Source organism: Simochromis diagramma, unplaced genomic scaffold, assembly GCF_900408965.1.
Source record: "Simochromis diagramma unplaced genomic scaffold, fSimDia1.1 OVJJ01000421.1, whole genome shotgun sequence".
In the NCBI taxonomy this organism is placed as follows: Eukaryota; Metazoa; Chordata; class Actinopteri; order Cichliformes; family Cichlidae; genus Simochromis; species Simochromis diagramma.
Window position 1 is genome coordinate 168,889 of NW_024387250.1, and position 14,344 is coordinate 183,232.

At 42.5% G+C, this 14,344-nt stretch overlaps 1 long non-coding RNA gene across 1 annotated transcript; it reads right to left on the reverse strand.

Moving 5' to 3' along the window:
- Window positions 1-8,905: 8,905 nt before the first annotated feature.
- Window positions 8,906-14,096, reverse strand: LOC120714705. The gene is made up of 4 exons (XR_005691482.1): window positions 13,723-14,096; window positions 11,531-11,634; window positions 9,296-9,475; window positions 8,906-9,034 (listed from the first exon to the last, which is right to left on the reverse strand). It is a non-coding gene; the product is annotated as an uncharacterized LOC120714705 (long non-coding RNA).
- Window positions 14,097-14,344: the final 248 nt, after the last annotated feature.

Genomic DNA, 14,344 nt, shown 5'->3' on the forward strand with positions numbered 1-14,344 from the left:
TATTTAAATGTAAGCTTGCATGTATAGATTTGCGACTAGCTATACATGCATCTTCCTAAATTTAACATGTCAGTATTATTCCTGCAAAGGTCCATAAATCAGGAGCTACATCATCAGATCCAAATTTTACTCAGCTGACACTCGTTACGGAGATGCCTCTGGAACAACTCGTGTGAGCCTGGTCTCAAGTTTTTTAAGTCACAACCTTGAATCCAGAAGAGGAAGTTTCTCTCTCTTCACGATTCATTGTGACCCATGTTTCAGTCCAGGGGTCCCCGTTCTATCGTTGGCACCTCGCGTTAAGGATGGGGAATGGAGAGATTTTCACGATTCCTTACATTTTCGATTCTGTTTAACAAGTTGAATCTTTATCGATTCTCTGGATTGATTCTATGGTTTTAAAAGGGAACATAACGAGCTTAGAACTTTGGTGTTTATATCTTCGCTTGAACGGATAAGCAAACTTTTGTAGGGGGTGGGAGTACATGGCCGTTACAGACCCCGGCATTGAGATCTAAACCCTTTTAAAGACCGTCGGAGCCGGACACCGCTTCCGATGTTTGCGTAACGTATTTTATTTAAAATCCCACGGAGTACAGCTGCCAATCACGATAAGCTAGCACAATCATTTTGTTTGCGATGTTGAAAACGGAGTAGTTGTACTTACAGCTTAATGGCCATCGAATCATATGTCCTGGGTAACAGTTGTCCTTACCACATCTAGCTTTGCAAAAATTTTGCATAAAAAGCTCGTGCAACAACAAAACAGGTAATATTCCAGGAAAGCACGCTTTGCCGATGCCGAATCGCCGTTTGGTAGACACTTCACCTGACGGTCATACATCGTGAACAGTCGCATGTCCGCCATGACAGGCCGAACTCGGAAGTGACGCATTTTTCGAGAAGGTAGTTTTGTTACCATTAGCCATAACTGGTGTTTTTAAAAGTTATGTTTGACTTATGACTTTCTGTTTTATTTCTGGGATGCTTAGGGACTCATGTTGCACTGCTGGAAATAGGTTTATTTTTATGCATAGTGCTGTTTATTGTTGGGCGAAATTGGTTCAATTGTAAATAGTTTATTTTCAGTTTTTTCCTAGCACGTCTAATTAAAATATGGTGTATTTCAAAAATAAAACTATGAAGACACTCACAATAATTTTCTGTGGTGGGAAACTATTTGTGCAACTATGTTTTGTATTTACGTTTTTGATGGATAAGCCTCTTAAAAAATTCTCTAAACTGAGAATATAATGTTAAAAAGATCAAAAACGATTTTCAATTTTTTTTTGGAGTTTATTGCACTTTTGTTTGGGGCAAATTTATGTAATTACATATTGCACTTAATGGAATACATAATTTTAAATTTGGCTATAAAGGTTGTAATTTATGTATAGCAACTTGGAAGATTGGGGGACTCCCAAAAGTGGCTCCACAGCATGTAAAATATAATATAATCTCTGGAGGACGTGGTTTCTATGGTAGGGGTCTTAAAGTTAGATGGGGGCGATCCAGCAGCGACGTGGTACTCTTCAATGGGGTGTCGCAGAGTCCCAGGAAGAAAAAAAAAATGTGTAAATGTAGGAATGGAGAAAAGAAATATCTTCTGTAGCAATAACAGAAGTATAACATAAATTATTTCTGTAGCAATGACACAAGAATAATCCAGTAAGGTCCTGCCCTACATTAAACACATTCACTTACCGAAAATCGGGGGCATCATGCTGTGCAAGGGTGCAAGCCTTTTTAAACCGAAACTTAGTCACGGCTCGGTGACATTCGTCTATCCTGGGCCTGAAAGGAGATGCTACGGGTAGAGACTTCAGCGAGAACTGCCAGCAATCTGAGCCAGACGCGGTGCCTGTCTCGCTCATCATGTCACGAAAATTTTTCGGACCAGAGCAAGAACTCCTGATTGAGGGGAATTTCAGGAGTTTCAGAAGTTTAATTAGAACGCAAGTGACACTGCAGGGGCTGCAAAAAGCAAGGAGAGGGGGCTGGACGAAGGTTGCGACAGTAATTTAAACTCGTAAGTGAATTTATAGTAAAGAATAATAATAATAATGGAATTGGATTGTATATAGCGCTTTCAAGGCACCAAAGCGCTTTACATACCACTATTCATTCACTCTCCATTCCACACCCTGTGTGGAGTGCTACATTTGTGTAACCAAGAAAAGGAGCAGAGCAAAAAAAGACAGGTGGTGGTTCCCTGCACCCCCTCTCACAGTTGAGTTAAGTAAATAATACCCGCACGGGAAATCGATAATCGCCTCTTGACACACTGTCGCGCTTGAGCTAAAGGATCCTGTATGAATCACCGCATGTATACGCTGATATTCTGAAGAACTCGCCTTAATCAATACCTTGCACCTTCCGCAATGGGTTGCTCGTGTACAAACGGACAGGACATGGCTTGGCGACAGATTCCCAAATCCACCGTCGCTTTAATAGCTGGTGGTCTCTCATGTGGGATTACAAACGAAGTAATGTTAAACGATTACTACTCGAAAATATAGAATGACAGCTGAAATAATAAAAGTACATGAAATAGAATGAGTAAGAGTACATTGCCCTTGTTTTAGGAAACGACCTGTAATGTATCTGTATGAAATCAATAAGAGAATAATACGACATTAATCTTGAGTTACTTAGATATATTTTGTATGGAAAAATAGGGGGAAAAAGATTCTGTTTGCTTTCCCGTAGAAAGGAAGCGGACCCCATCCTGAGTGGCCGCGTGCCCTATCCTGTTTACATGAAACTAATCCTGCTCCCAGCAGGTTTACGCTTACGGAAGCTGATTGCATGACACAAGTCCCAGGAATGAGCTTCGGAGAACCGAACGATCAAAGAATCACGCGAAATCGCACAATCAATTCCGCTAACTTACTTGGCGAGTAAGAAGAACGGACCCTGCATGATAACGGATGTGTGCACAGAGCAGATATGAAGTGGTGTTGGGCACATGTGGTAACAGTGAAACAGTTTATTTGATTGAACACGTGGATCGTTTGTGTTTGGAGTAATGAACTGCAGTAATATCCTAGAAGCTCGTGTCAACACTGGCTGGTCAGAGCTGAAGTTCGCTTCCATGGGTGTACAAGCATGTTTGTATTACGATGACCTTATTGTGAGAAGTTTTTGTCACAGTGTCTGCGACTTGTATGGTGTCTCTACCGTGTGATTTGCTAATTCTTGTTCGTTAAGTGGCTCCGTTGCATGTGAAAGGATGACCCACACTAGTCACAGATGTGGCTGTTTGAAGACGGCCAACTGTGGGAAGAGGCATGTATTTTTAATGACTTGGTGTGTGGTAAGCCTCTTCCCATTCGTGGCAGTAGTTTCCAGTTTGTCTCCAGGGCCCTGTTTCAGGAAGCCGTTTTACCTGGAAAAAGCTGGGTAAAAAGTATACCCTGATTAACGAAAACGCTGGTATTTTTCGGTTTCAACAAAGCGAGTTCAATCTGAAGCCGGAGTGAGTCAGATGAAAGACACGACCGTGAGCTAACCTGGCCCCTAGCGAGTTTACTACACTAAACCGGACGGTCTCCGCCCTTGAGTCGAAACCTGACATAAGGAGTGGTCGACATGGCGTGGCCTTCCTTGAAGAGGCCAGTAAGAATCGTGGAAGCCAAATTCCGCCGCAGGCTCTCCGACGGGAAGAGGTGATTAAGCGCGTTTAGGACAATTTTATCATTTCCACATGTTGGGCGAACGTTACCGTTTTCTCACCGGCACAATCGATAAGTTATTTGAAGAACATGACTCAGGCGATATATTACCTCCATGTGACACATCGCGGACATGCTGACTCAGTTCAGTACATATTATTTGGTATTGGCGCATCTTCGGTTTTTTTGGCAGACGTGAGGCTTTCTGTATAAGTTTGGTGACGCTGGAGACACGTTTTCGCCAAGGCTACCGTCCTGTCGGGCAGTCAGGAATGTGACAGTTGCACTGAAACGTCCCTCCTGTACTCGTTGTGGTGTTCCCCCGGGCATAGACCCACAGATTATCAAAGAGGTGATTCCACAAAATGGCATGTAGAAAGGTTATTCAAAACGTAGTGTATGATGTGGTGATACTTGGACTACTACTTAAATTTACACATTTATTTTCACGGTTCCGCAGGCGTGGAGTGCTGTATAGATGAGCACGCACATTCCAATCATTGCTCTGTCAGGAAATGAGGAGAACTATGTGACAGGAATCTTTCCACGCAGTAGATGTACAGGTAGCAATAGTGTCCCTGTAGCATTTCAAACTAACAGATTATTTCAGTGTAGAATGGATGCTAATTTAGTGTTCGCTGGCCTGTGAGGATCATATGTGATCTACCAACAGTAGGGTCACAAATGGGGAAGCCAAGTGGCCAGGCTCTGTCCATGCTCACGAATATTCCGTGAATGTACACGAGCACAAAATTTGGACATGGTGAGTTGAGAATACTTTAAAATATATAAAAGAGCCAAGTGCTTCATCAGGGACATTTGAAACTGAAAGATGTAGCCTAGGAGAGTGCAAACTGCTACTGCGTGGTGATAGGGGGGTATCCATGTTGTAACCTATTTGCTTACCCCTTACCCACTGACCCCGGAAGCCGGGGCCAACAGCACGTAGGAAGCTGGCTAATTGCAGGGCAAGAGCCAGAAAATTGAAGAGCACGAGCGATGCTTAAGGCCCGGTTCCATTGCCTGCAAAGACTCAGGGGCACCCCAGAAAGGGCTGTGACATTATTTGGAATTGTGAGTCTTCACACATGTGCCACAGTAGGGGTTGGAGGAGAACCTGTCCTTCTGACCAAAAACATCAGCAGTGATCCAACCATGAAACATCCTGACCTCCCACGGACTACAAGATGGAAGAGCAGGTCAGAGACAGCCATATGTCACAGAGGCATTCCTTGGGACAACATCACCTCAACATGTTGAAAAGAAGAAAGAACGGATTTTTGGTTCACTGGCCTTTTATTGTCGCCTGTATTTCCTGTACGCAAAGTATTAAAAGATGTGTTAAACCTCATAAGGTGTCTTTGTTGCTTCCTCCTCTGTGACACTGTCAATGTTTCTCATTATTTTCCTGTGGTAAAGAAATAAACAACATTGCTGTTCTACTGTAACTCATATAATCTGTGGAGTATTACTCACAACTGCATGTCGCTCTGGCTCAACAGGAGGCTGCACCAGATGCAGTACACCACACCATCACTGATAGAATATGAGGTTTATACAGGTCACTTATAACTTACAAGGGACCAAATGGCCATTAACAAACATACCAATCCACCTTACACTTCATTGTCATATTGCTCTCAAAGACAACCAAGACTGAGCGAAGGCAAAATCAGTAGGAAAATAACTTCACTACAAAATAATCCATTATGGTAAAGAGTTTATCAAATGAATGAGTAGCACTGCAAAGGTGACTGTGAAGACAGGATGTATGCACATCATGTATTATTTGAATTTACCCCCTATGTAGGCACTTGTGTCTTGCGGGGTTATGACTCAGAGGATGTCCCCGCAGAGATGCCTTCGGCCACAGGGCGCCCACTGTTTTGGCTGAGGGCCAACTCCTCAGCCTCTGTGAGTGGTGGTGGTGGAGGACCCCCACCTGTTTTTCGGGCCTCCGCTTTTTTTCTGTTGGCTATAACGGGTCACATTTGAGCATACAGAGTAAACAAATATGTACTTGTAATGTGCTCAGATAATTTCAATAAGTGCTTACAGAAAGGAAATTAATGTAGCCTCTAACTGCAATTGATTTACATCGGACAAACAGACCAAGCACTATGGCTCATAATACAATTACACCTTACCTGTTTGGACTATATTTTTATATTTCATTTTTACTTGCTGCCAGGAACGTTTGGGGCCTGTTGGGTTGCACCTGCGCTCACATCACATCACAAAATAAAATGTATAAAATAACAAATGATAAAATAACGTGTTAAATTGGTGGAAATCCCTAGATCAATGTTTAAATTAACACTCACGCATTGACTCTGTCGGCTATGTTTTGCCATACATGCTCCCTTTCTTTCGCAGCTGTGGCTGTGTTACTTTTTTCCGCGGAATTTGCATGTTATCGGCATATGCTGCCATCAGAATTTCGCCGTCAAGCGCTGTAAAATACATTGACCGCGCCTTCTTTCCCTCCGTCTCCATGGTGACTCGCTGAATCTGTGCTCCGCTTATCAGGGCTTTATGTATCCTCGTGCGCGTGCTTAACTTGGGGTTAAAGCAACTCCGCGTTGATTGAACTAATTGTTATCAGCCTTTCTGAAACCGAATATTCCGAGTTGGACAGTTCGGGGTTACTCAACCGTGGGTGTCGTTTTTCACTCTGAGTTTTCTAAACCGGCTTCCTGAAACAGGGCCCAGGGCCCTATTTCAGGAAGCCGGTTTAGTGCAAACTCTGAGTAAGTATACCCTGAGTTAACGAAAACTCTGGGTTTTCGGTTTCACAAAGCGAGTTTAGATTAATCCTGAGTGAGTTACTATGACGACACACTCCGTGAAGCTAACCTGCCCCCTAGCAGGTTTACTTCAACTAACCCTGACTTTCTCCGCCTCTTTGTCGGAAACCTGACTGTAGGAAGTGTCAGACATGGCGTGCCCCTTCCTTGAAGAGCCAGTAGATGTTGAAGCCCAAATTCTCCGCAGAGCTCTCCGCCGGGAGAGAGTGATTAGAGCGCGTTTGGACATTTTATCATTTCCTGATGATTTTCTGTGTGAACGTTACCATTGTTCAGCACAATCTATAATTTATTTGGATAGCATCCTCAGGCCTAATATTGCTTATGTGACACATCGCGGACATTCTCTCAGTTCTGTACATATTATTTGTATTGCACTTCGGTTTTTTGCAAACGGGAGCTTTCTGTATAATATTGATGACGCTGAGCACGTTTCCAAGGCTACCGTCTGTCGGGCAATCAGGAATGTTACAGTTGAACTGAAACGTCTCCTGTACTCGTCTGTGGTGTTCCCTGGTCATAGACCCACAAGATTTATCAAAGAGGGATTCCACAAAATTGCAGGTATCAGGATGAACAAAACTTAATTCATGATGTGGTGATACTTGAACTACTACTTAAATTTTACATTTATTTTCACGGTTCCCAGGCGTGATTGGCTGTAGAGATGGCACTCACATTCCAATCATTGCTCCTTCAGTAAATGAAGGAGACTATGTGAACAGGAAGTCTTTCCACAGCATTAATGTACAGGTACATAGTTCCCTGTAGCATTTCAAACTAACAAATTATTTCATTATAGTAATGGATGCTAATTTGTGTTCTCTGCACTGTGAAGATCATATGTGATGCTGCTAACATTATCACAAATGTGGAAACCAAATGGCCAGGCTCTGTGAGTGGTGGTGGTGGAGGACCCCCACCTGTTTTTCGGGCCTCCGCTTTTTTTCTAGTGGCCATAACGTGTCACATTTGAGCATACAGAGTAAGCAAATATTTACTTGTAATGTGCTCAGATAATTTCAATAAGCGCTTACAGAAAGAAAATTAATGTAGCCTCTAACTGCAATTGATTTACATAGGACAAACAGATCAAGCACTATGGCTCATAATACAATTTCACCTTACCTGTTTGGACTATATTTTTCTATTTCATTTTACTTGCTGCCAGGAACGTTGGCCTGTTGGGTTGCACCTGCGCTCACATCACATCACGAAATAAAATGTATAAAATAAAAAAATGAAATATAATAAATAACGTGTTAAATGGGTGGAAATCCCTAGATCAATGTTTAAATTAACACTCACGCATTGACTGTCGGCTATGTTTTGCCATGCATGCTCCCTTTCTTTTGCAGCTGAGGCTGTGTTACTTTTTTTTCTGCAAAATTTGCATGTTATCAGCATATGCTGCCATCAGAATTTCAGCCTCAAGCGCTGTAAAATACATTGACCGTGCCTTCTTTCCCTCCGTCTCCATGGTGACTCGCTTTAATCTGTGCTCCACTAATCAGGGCTTTATGTATCCTCGTGCGCGCGCTTAACTTGGGGTTAAAGCAACTCCGCGTTGATTGAACTACTTGTTATCAGCCTTTCTGAAACAGAATATTCCGAGTTGGACAGTTACTCAACCAGGGTTACTCAACCCTGAGTATCGTTTTTCACTCTGAGTTTTCTAAACCGGCTTCCTGAAATAGGGCCCAGTGTGTCTACGTTGACGTGGTTTAAGGTCCCGTTGATGATTGGAGGTTTTTCCACAAAGGTCACAGAGAAACGTTTTCCCACCACCACAGTGACGACAGGGTTGAGAACTGGATCCATCTGTGTTGCTCTGCTTCTAAACAGTGACAGCGTAAGTGATCTCTGCCAATGTCCAACTACGTTTTACTGTTTACATTAAAACACTCAGCTTACCGAGCGAAAATGACTCTTCATTTTTCCAAACTGTTCATTCAGTATAACTCCATAAGTTTACTGATCAGACTTGTTCCAAACAATCAGGTTAAAATTACAAGATAAAAAAAATCAATACATCCTCACAGTAACTGCACTTGTAGAGTTAATTTCTGGTGTGGATCTGTTGGTGTTTTTTTCAGGTGATGTGGAACTTTAAAGTCTTCTCACACAGTTCACTTTTGTAAGGTCTCTCCTCAGAGTGGCTAAACATGTGTCGTTGGTAACTGTGCATCTGTTGTAAACAGTTTCCCACAACTGATTCACATCATGGAAACATAATTTCCAGTGTATAATCCGTAGGTGAATTATTTCGTACTGTTTGCACGGAACCTTTTCCACAAAAAATTCGCAGGCTTTACACCTTAATTCCAGAGTGGGTAACCTAGATGCTTCTGTAATTCGACTATGAGCAAAAGCTTTACCACACAAGCCAACAGTAGTGTGCTTAAACACTATCACTGTGGATGAGGTTGGTGTTTTTTTAAGCCTCCCTGCCCGGGGTAAAAGACTTTCCACACAATTCACAGCTTGTACGCCTTTAAACTCCACTGTGGATGAGTTGGTGTTTTTTTAAGCCTCCCAGCCAGGGTAAAAGGACTTTCACACACAACTCACAGCTGTATCGCTTTAACTCCCACTGTGGATGAGTTGGTGTCTTTTTAAGTCTTCCTGCCCGGGTAAAAGACTTTCACACAATTCACAGCTATACGCTTTAAATCCACTGTGGGTGAGTTGGTGTTTTTTTAAGCCTCCCAGCCAGGGGAAAAGTACTTTCCCACACAACTCACAGCTGTACTGCTTTAACTCCACTGTGGATGAGTTGGTGTGTCTTTTAAGGCTCCAGCCAGGGTAAAAGACTTTCCACACAACTCACAGCTATACGCTTTAACTCCACTGTGGATGAGTTGGTGTTTCTTTTAAGCTTCCAGCCAGGGTAAAAGACTTTCCACACAAGTCACAGCTGTACGTTTTCTCTCCCTTTCTTCTGTGAGGTTTGTCAGCCTCCTGAGAGTGCTGACTTCTTGCTCCATGTTGGTCCTGCAGTGACAGAGGCAGTGAGTGAAATGCAGTCGTGGAACAAACTGAAACTCCCTCCGTCAGTGGAATGAAACATGTCAACAAACACATTGCTGGTGTGTTACCACCACCTTCTGGTGATAGTATCACATTACAATGATGTGACACAAAGAGAGGTACAGTGGGGCAAAAAAGTATTTAGTCAGCCACCGATTGTGCAAGTTCCCCCACCTAAAATGATGACAGAGGTCAGTAATTTGCACCAGAGGTACACTTCAACTGTGACAGACAGAATGTGAAGAAAAAAAATCCATGAATCCACATGGTAGGATTTGTAAAGAATTTATTCGTAAATCAGGGTGGAAAATAAGTATTTGGTCAATAACAAAAATACAACTCAATACTTTGTAACATTAACCTTTGTTGGCAATAACAGAGGTCAAACGTTTACTATAGGGTCTTTACCAGGTTTGCACACACAGTAGCTGGTATTTTGGCCCATTCCTCCATGCAGATCTTCTCGAGAGCAGTGATGTTTTGGGGCTGTCGCCGAGCAACACGGACTTTCAACTCCCGCCACAGATTTTCTATGGGGTTGAGGTCTGGAGACTGGCTAGGCCACTCCAGGACTTTCAAATGCTTCTTACGGAGCCACTCCTTTGTTGCCCGGGCGGTGTGTTTTGGATCATTGTCATGTTGGAAGACCCAGCCTCGTTTCATCTTCAAAGTTCTCACTGATGGAAGGAGGTTTTGGCTCAAAATCTCACGATACATGGCCCCATTCATTCTGTCCTTAACACGGATCAGTCGTCCTGTCCCCTTGGCAGAAAAACAGCCCCATAGCATGATGTTTCCACCCCCATGCTTCACAGTAGGTATGGTGTTCTTGGGATGCAACTCAGTATTCTTCTTCCTCCAAACACGACGAGTTGAGTTTATACCAAAAAGTTCTACTTTGGTTTCATCTGACCACATGACATTCTCCCAATCCTCTGCTGTATCATCCATGTGCTCTCTGGCAAACTTCAGACGGGCCTGGACATGCACTGGCTTCAGCAGCGGAACACGTCTGGCACTGCGGGATTTGATTCCCTGCCGTTGTAGTGTGTTACTGATGGTGACCTTTGTTACTTTGGTCCCAGCTCTCTGCAGGTCATTCACCAGGTCCCCCCGTGTGGTTCTGGGATCTTTGCTCACCGTTCTCATGATCATTTTGACCCCACGGGATGAGATCTTGCGTGGAGCCCCAGATCGAGGGAGATTATCAGTGGTCTTGTATGTTTTTCATTTTCTGATGATTGCTCCCACAGTTGATTTTTTCACACCAAGCTGCTTGCCTATTGTAGATTCACTCTTCCCAGTCTGGTGCAGGTCTACAATACTTTTCCTGGTGTCCTTCGAAAGCTCTTTGGTCTTGGCCATGGTGGAGTTTGGAGTCTGACTGTTTGAGGCTGTGGACAGGTGTCTTTTATACAGATGATGAGTTCAAACAGGTGCCATTCATACAGGTAACGAGTGGGGGACAGAAAAGCTTCTTACAGAAGACGTTACAGGTCTGTGAGTGCCAGAGATTTTCCTTGTTTGAGGTGACCAAATACTTATTTTCCACCCTGATTTACGAATAAATTCTTTACAAATCCTACCATGTGAATTCATGGATTTTTTTTTTCACATTCTGTCTCTCACAGTTGAAGTGTACCTCTGGTGCAAATTACTGACCTCTGTCATCATTTTAAGTGGGGGAACTTGCACAATCGGTGGCTGACTAAATACTTTTTTTGCCCCACTGTATAATTAAAATGACATTAGGAAATATTGATCAGCGGAGAAAATCTTTTATTTCACAAAATTTTTTTGAGTTCAACTGATGATATTGTTGTTTCAATGTGTGTAGATAAAATATGATCTTTGTATTTTCTTGTGACTTCTGTGGTTTCTGATTTTGAATGTAGATTCTGTATATATGGATGAGCCCAGGATAGAAAAGATAAAGCTGCTGTTAACGGGTTTTTAAAAACCAACCAGCTGAACACACAGTTTCAATAAGTGTTGTGTTGTCTGTGATGTTTTTCTCACCTTTTGTGTTGAAGACATTTTTTCCTCTGTAGTGGCTGAGCTGAGTCCAAATGGCTGAAATTGTTCCTCTGCTGCTCCAACAGACTCTTCTGCTCCTGTTACTCCTGTTGTAAAAAAAAAAAGTATCGATCGATATCGATATTGAACCGTTTGATACAGTGCTTTCGGTTCGGTACGCATATGTATCAAACAATACAAAATTTTAATTTATTTTATCAACTTTTCTTCTGATGATGCTGTCTGTGTTGAGAGCTCAGTGGATCTGCATTCGACTACTCCGCCTAGGCTCCACTGTCGAGCGCAGATCCACTGAGCGCAGCACAAGCTAACAAGACAGTAGCTAAGCTCGTTGCAACATGGCAAATTGAACCTCCCCCACCCTCATTCAGATCTGGCCTTTGGAACTATTTTGGTCTTCATGTGAAGTATGACCCTTAAGGTAAGCGCGTCATGGACAAAAGTAAAACAGTATGTTGGATGTGCCACGCAATGCTCAATTACATGGGTGGGAACTATTGTGTTAGCGCAGTTAGCCCCGCGGTAGCTCGTTAACGGAAATTTGCCGTGTTGTGGCGTTAACGTCATTTCAGATTAACGCTGACAGCACTAGTGGGAACACAATGAATAGGACTGCACATTTACGCCGACATCATCCTAGTGCAAAGACAAGTGGAAGCAGACAAAAACAACAAGCACACATGCTACAAACTTTACCAGAGTCATTAGCACACGATTCTCCTTATTGGGACCTGATGTGTTTAATATGCTGCTGAGAATATAGCCCAGAAGAAGCGTATAGTATAGCTTTTATTTAGGAAAGAGTTTATTACAGAGAAATGTCTCTCATTTCCAAAGATGAGTGATTCCTCAATCAGATAGATTTATTTTTTATTACTTGGTTGTTTCAGCAACATTAAATTTAAAAACTGTACTTGTTAAAATATATATTTATAATTTTAATAAATGACAAATTACAAAGGCATGAACATTTTTTTCTATTGAAAAAATATCGAACTGAATTGTGAATTTTGTGTATTGTTGCACCCCTAATATATATATATTTTTCTTTTTTTTTAAGCTTTGTAAAAGCCCGAAAGAAGCAGAAATACGTAGTAGGATTAAAGAGCGTAATAACTGACTGAAACGGAAGACGGCAGCACTGCATGTACATGCATGTACAAGCCACTGATAAACATCGAAGAAGAAGAAGAAACAGTGTCCGGCATTGTATCTGGTTTCTGGTACAGATCGGGTAGTGGCAGGGCCACATCCTTCAGAGATTTAAGAAAGAATTTAGAAGCTTTTAACTCAGTGATGCTGCAGTGTTCGTTTGACTTTGGGACCTGAAGCGACGGAGTTTAGGACCCAGATTACTCCCAGATTTACGAGCGCCTTAGTCCAACAAATATGGCAATAACGAGGGCCCGCTTGCTTTTTCTACAAAAAAACAATGTGCTTTGTTGTGTATCTGACGGACAAACACCAAACCAGCTCCACATTACTGAAGTGGAACCATTTTTACAAACTAATTCTGGTTCATCCGTTTCACTCAACGATCCGCTTTCTCCCTTCTCATTCTCTGTTGCCGCCATGCTTTTTCGGCCATGTGCGTATGAAAACAAAGGCACTGCGCATGCGTGTTTTACCCATATTCTATCGCAATAGTCCATTTTCTTATCGTTGCCTAACATTGTACCGGTATTACCGTGAACGGTATAATATGGCCCAGCCCTAGTGGCAAGCATGCAGGCTTGTCACTAGGGCAAACTATGGCATGCAGGCTTTCACATTTCACACCATCCGAAGACAAATATAACGTCGCAGAACACTCCAGCTCACTTGTTAGTCTGCTCCAAGCATTTCCACAAAGGTCAGTGTTTTGTAGTAGTTAATACGTCATTTTTCATAACATAATTGTCCACTAAAGGCTGATTGCCCTCCCCCAGGCTTGTACCCGTGGCTTCATGTCCTGGGGGTTGGTTGTTCTCCTCCCCTGCACTCCATCCTTTTGTTCATATTCCAAGATTATTTTGTTATATGTATTCTTACCTCCTAGCAACCGCCATATTATAATATTGCAAGCAATCACAAGCTCTACAGTCTCCCTAACTTCAATATAAAGTAAGCAATCTATTATTCTCACCAGAGAAAAACATAAACTAAAACCACATCAAAGTTAGCTCCGTTCTTACCTTTAGATGAGCCCACAAACAAGAGAACTCTGTGATTAAGCTAGAAGCCTTTCCAAACACAGTTAACAGATCAGGAAGCTGAGACACACGTGGTTCGCGCTGATCTCAGCTACAATCCAAGAGACAGCGGTGGGTAGATCGATGCAGATATCGATTGAAAAGTAGGTAGTTGTATATGATCCTGTAGGTTTACTACTTTACTCCCGTTTCACGAAAAAGCAGCTCTCTCTGCTCGAGTCCTCTCCAGCGCACACACTTTGCTCCGCCCCCTTTACCCAGCTCTGCAGCGATTTGTTGCTGTGCGTCACGTGACTCAGCTGCACAACGTAATCACGTGGTGTGTTATTTCAAAATTAGCGCGCTTCGGGATTGACGGCAGGCCGCAATGCATTGTGGGTAGTGGTGTGCGATACTGCATGTTTTAGTATCGATCTTCTGCTTTTCTTTTCATTCCAATTAAAATTGTTATACTCTTAGAAATGATAATAATAATATTTCCACTGTGGGATTTCCACGCATCACAAGTAACACTTCTACATGCTGTTAATAAATATCACTGTACCTGCCTCTTGTTTTGAGATTTTTGGGCTCACACCTTTTTTTGAATAATTAATGTTTGGGT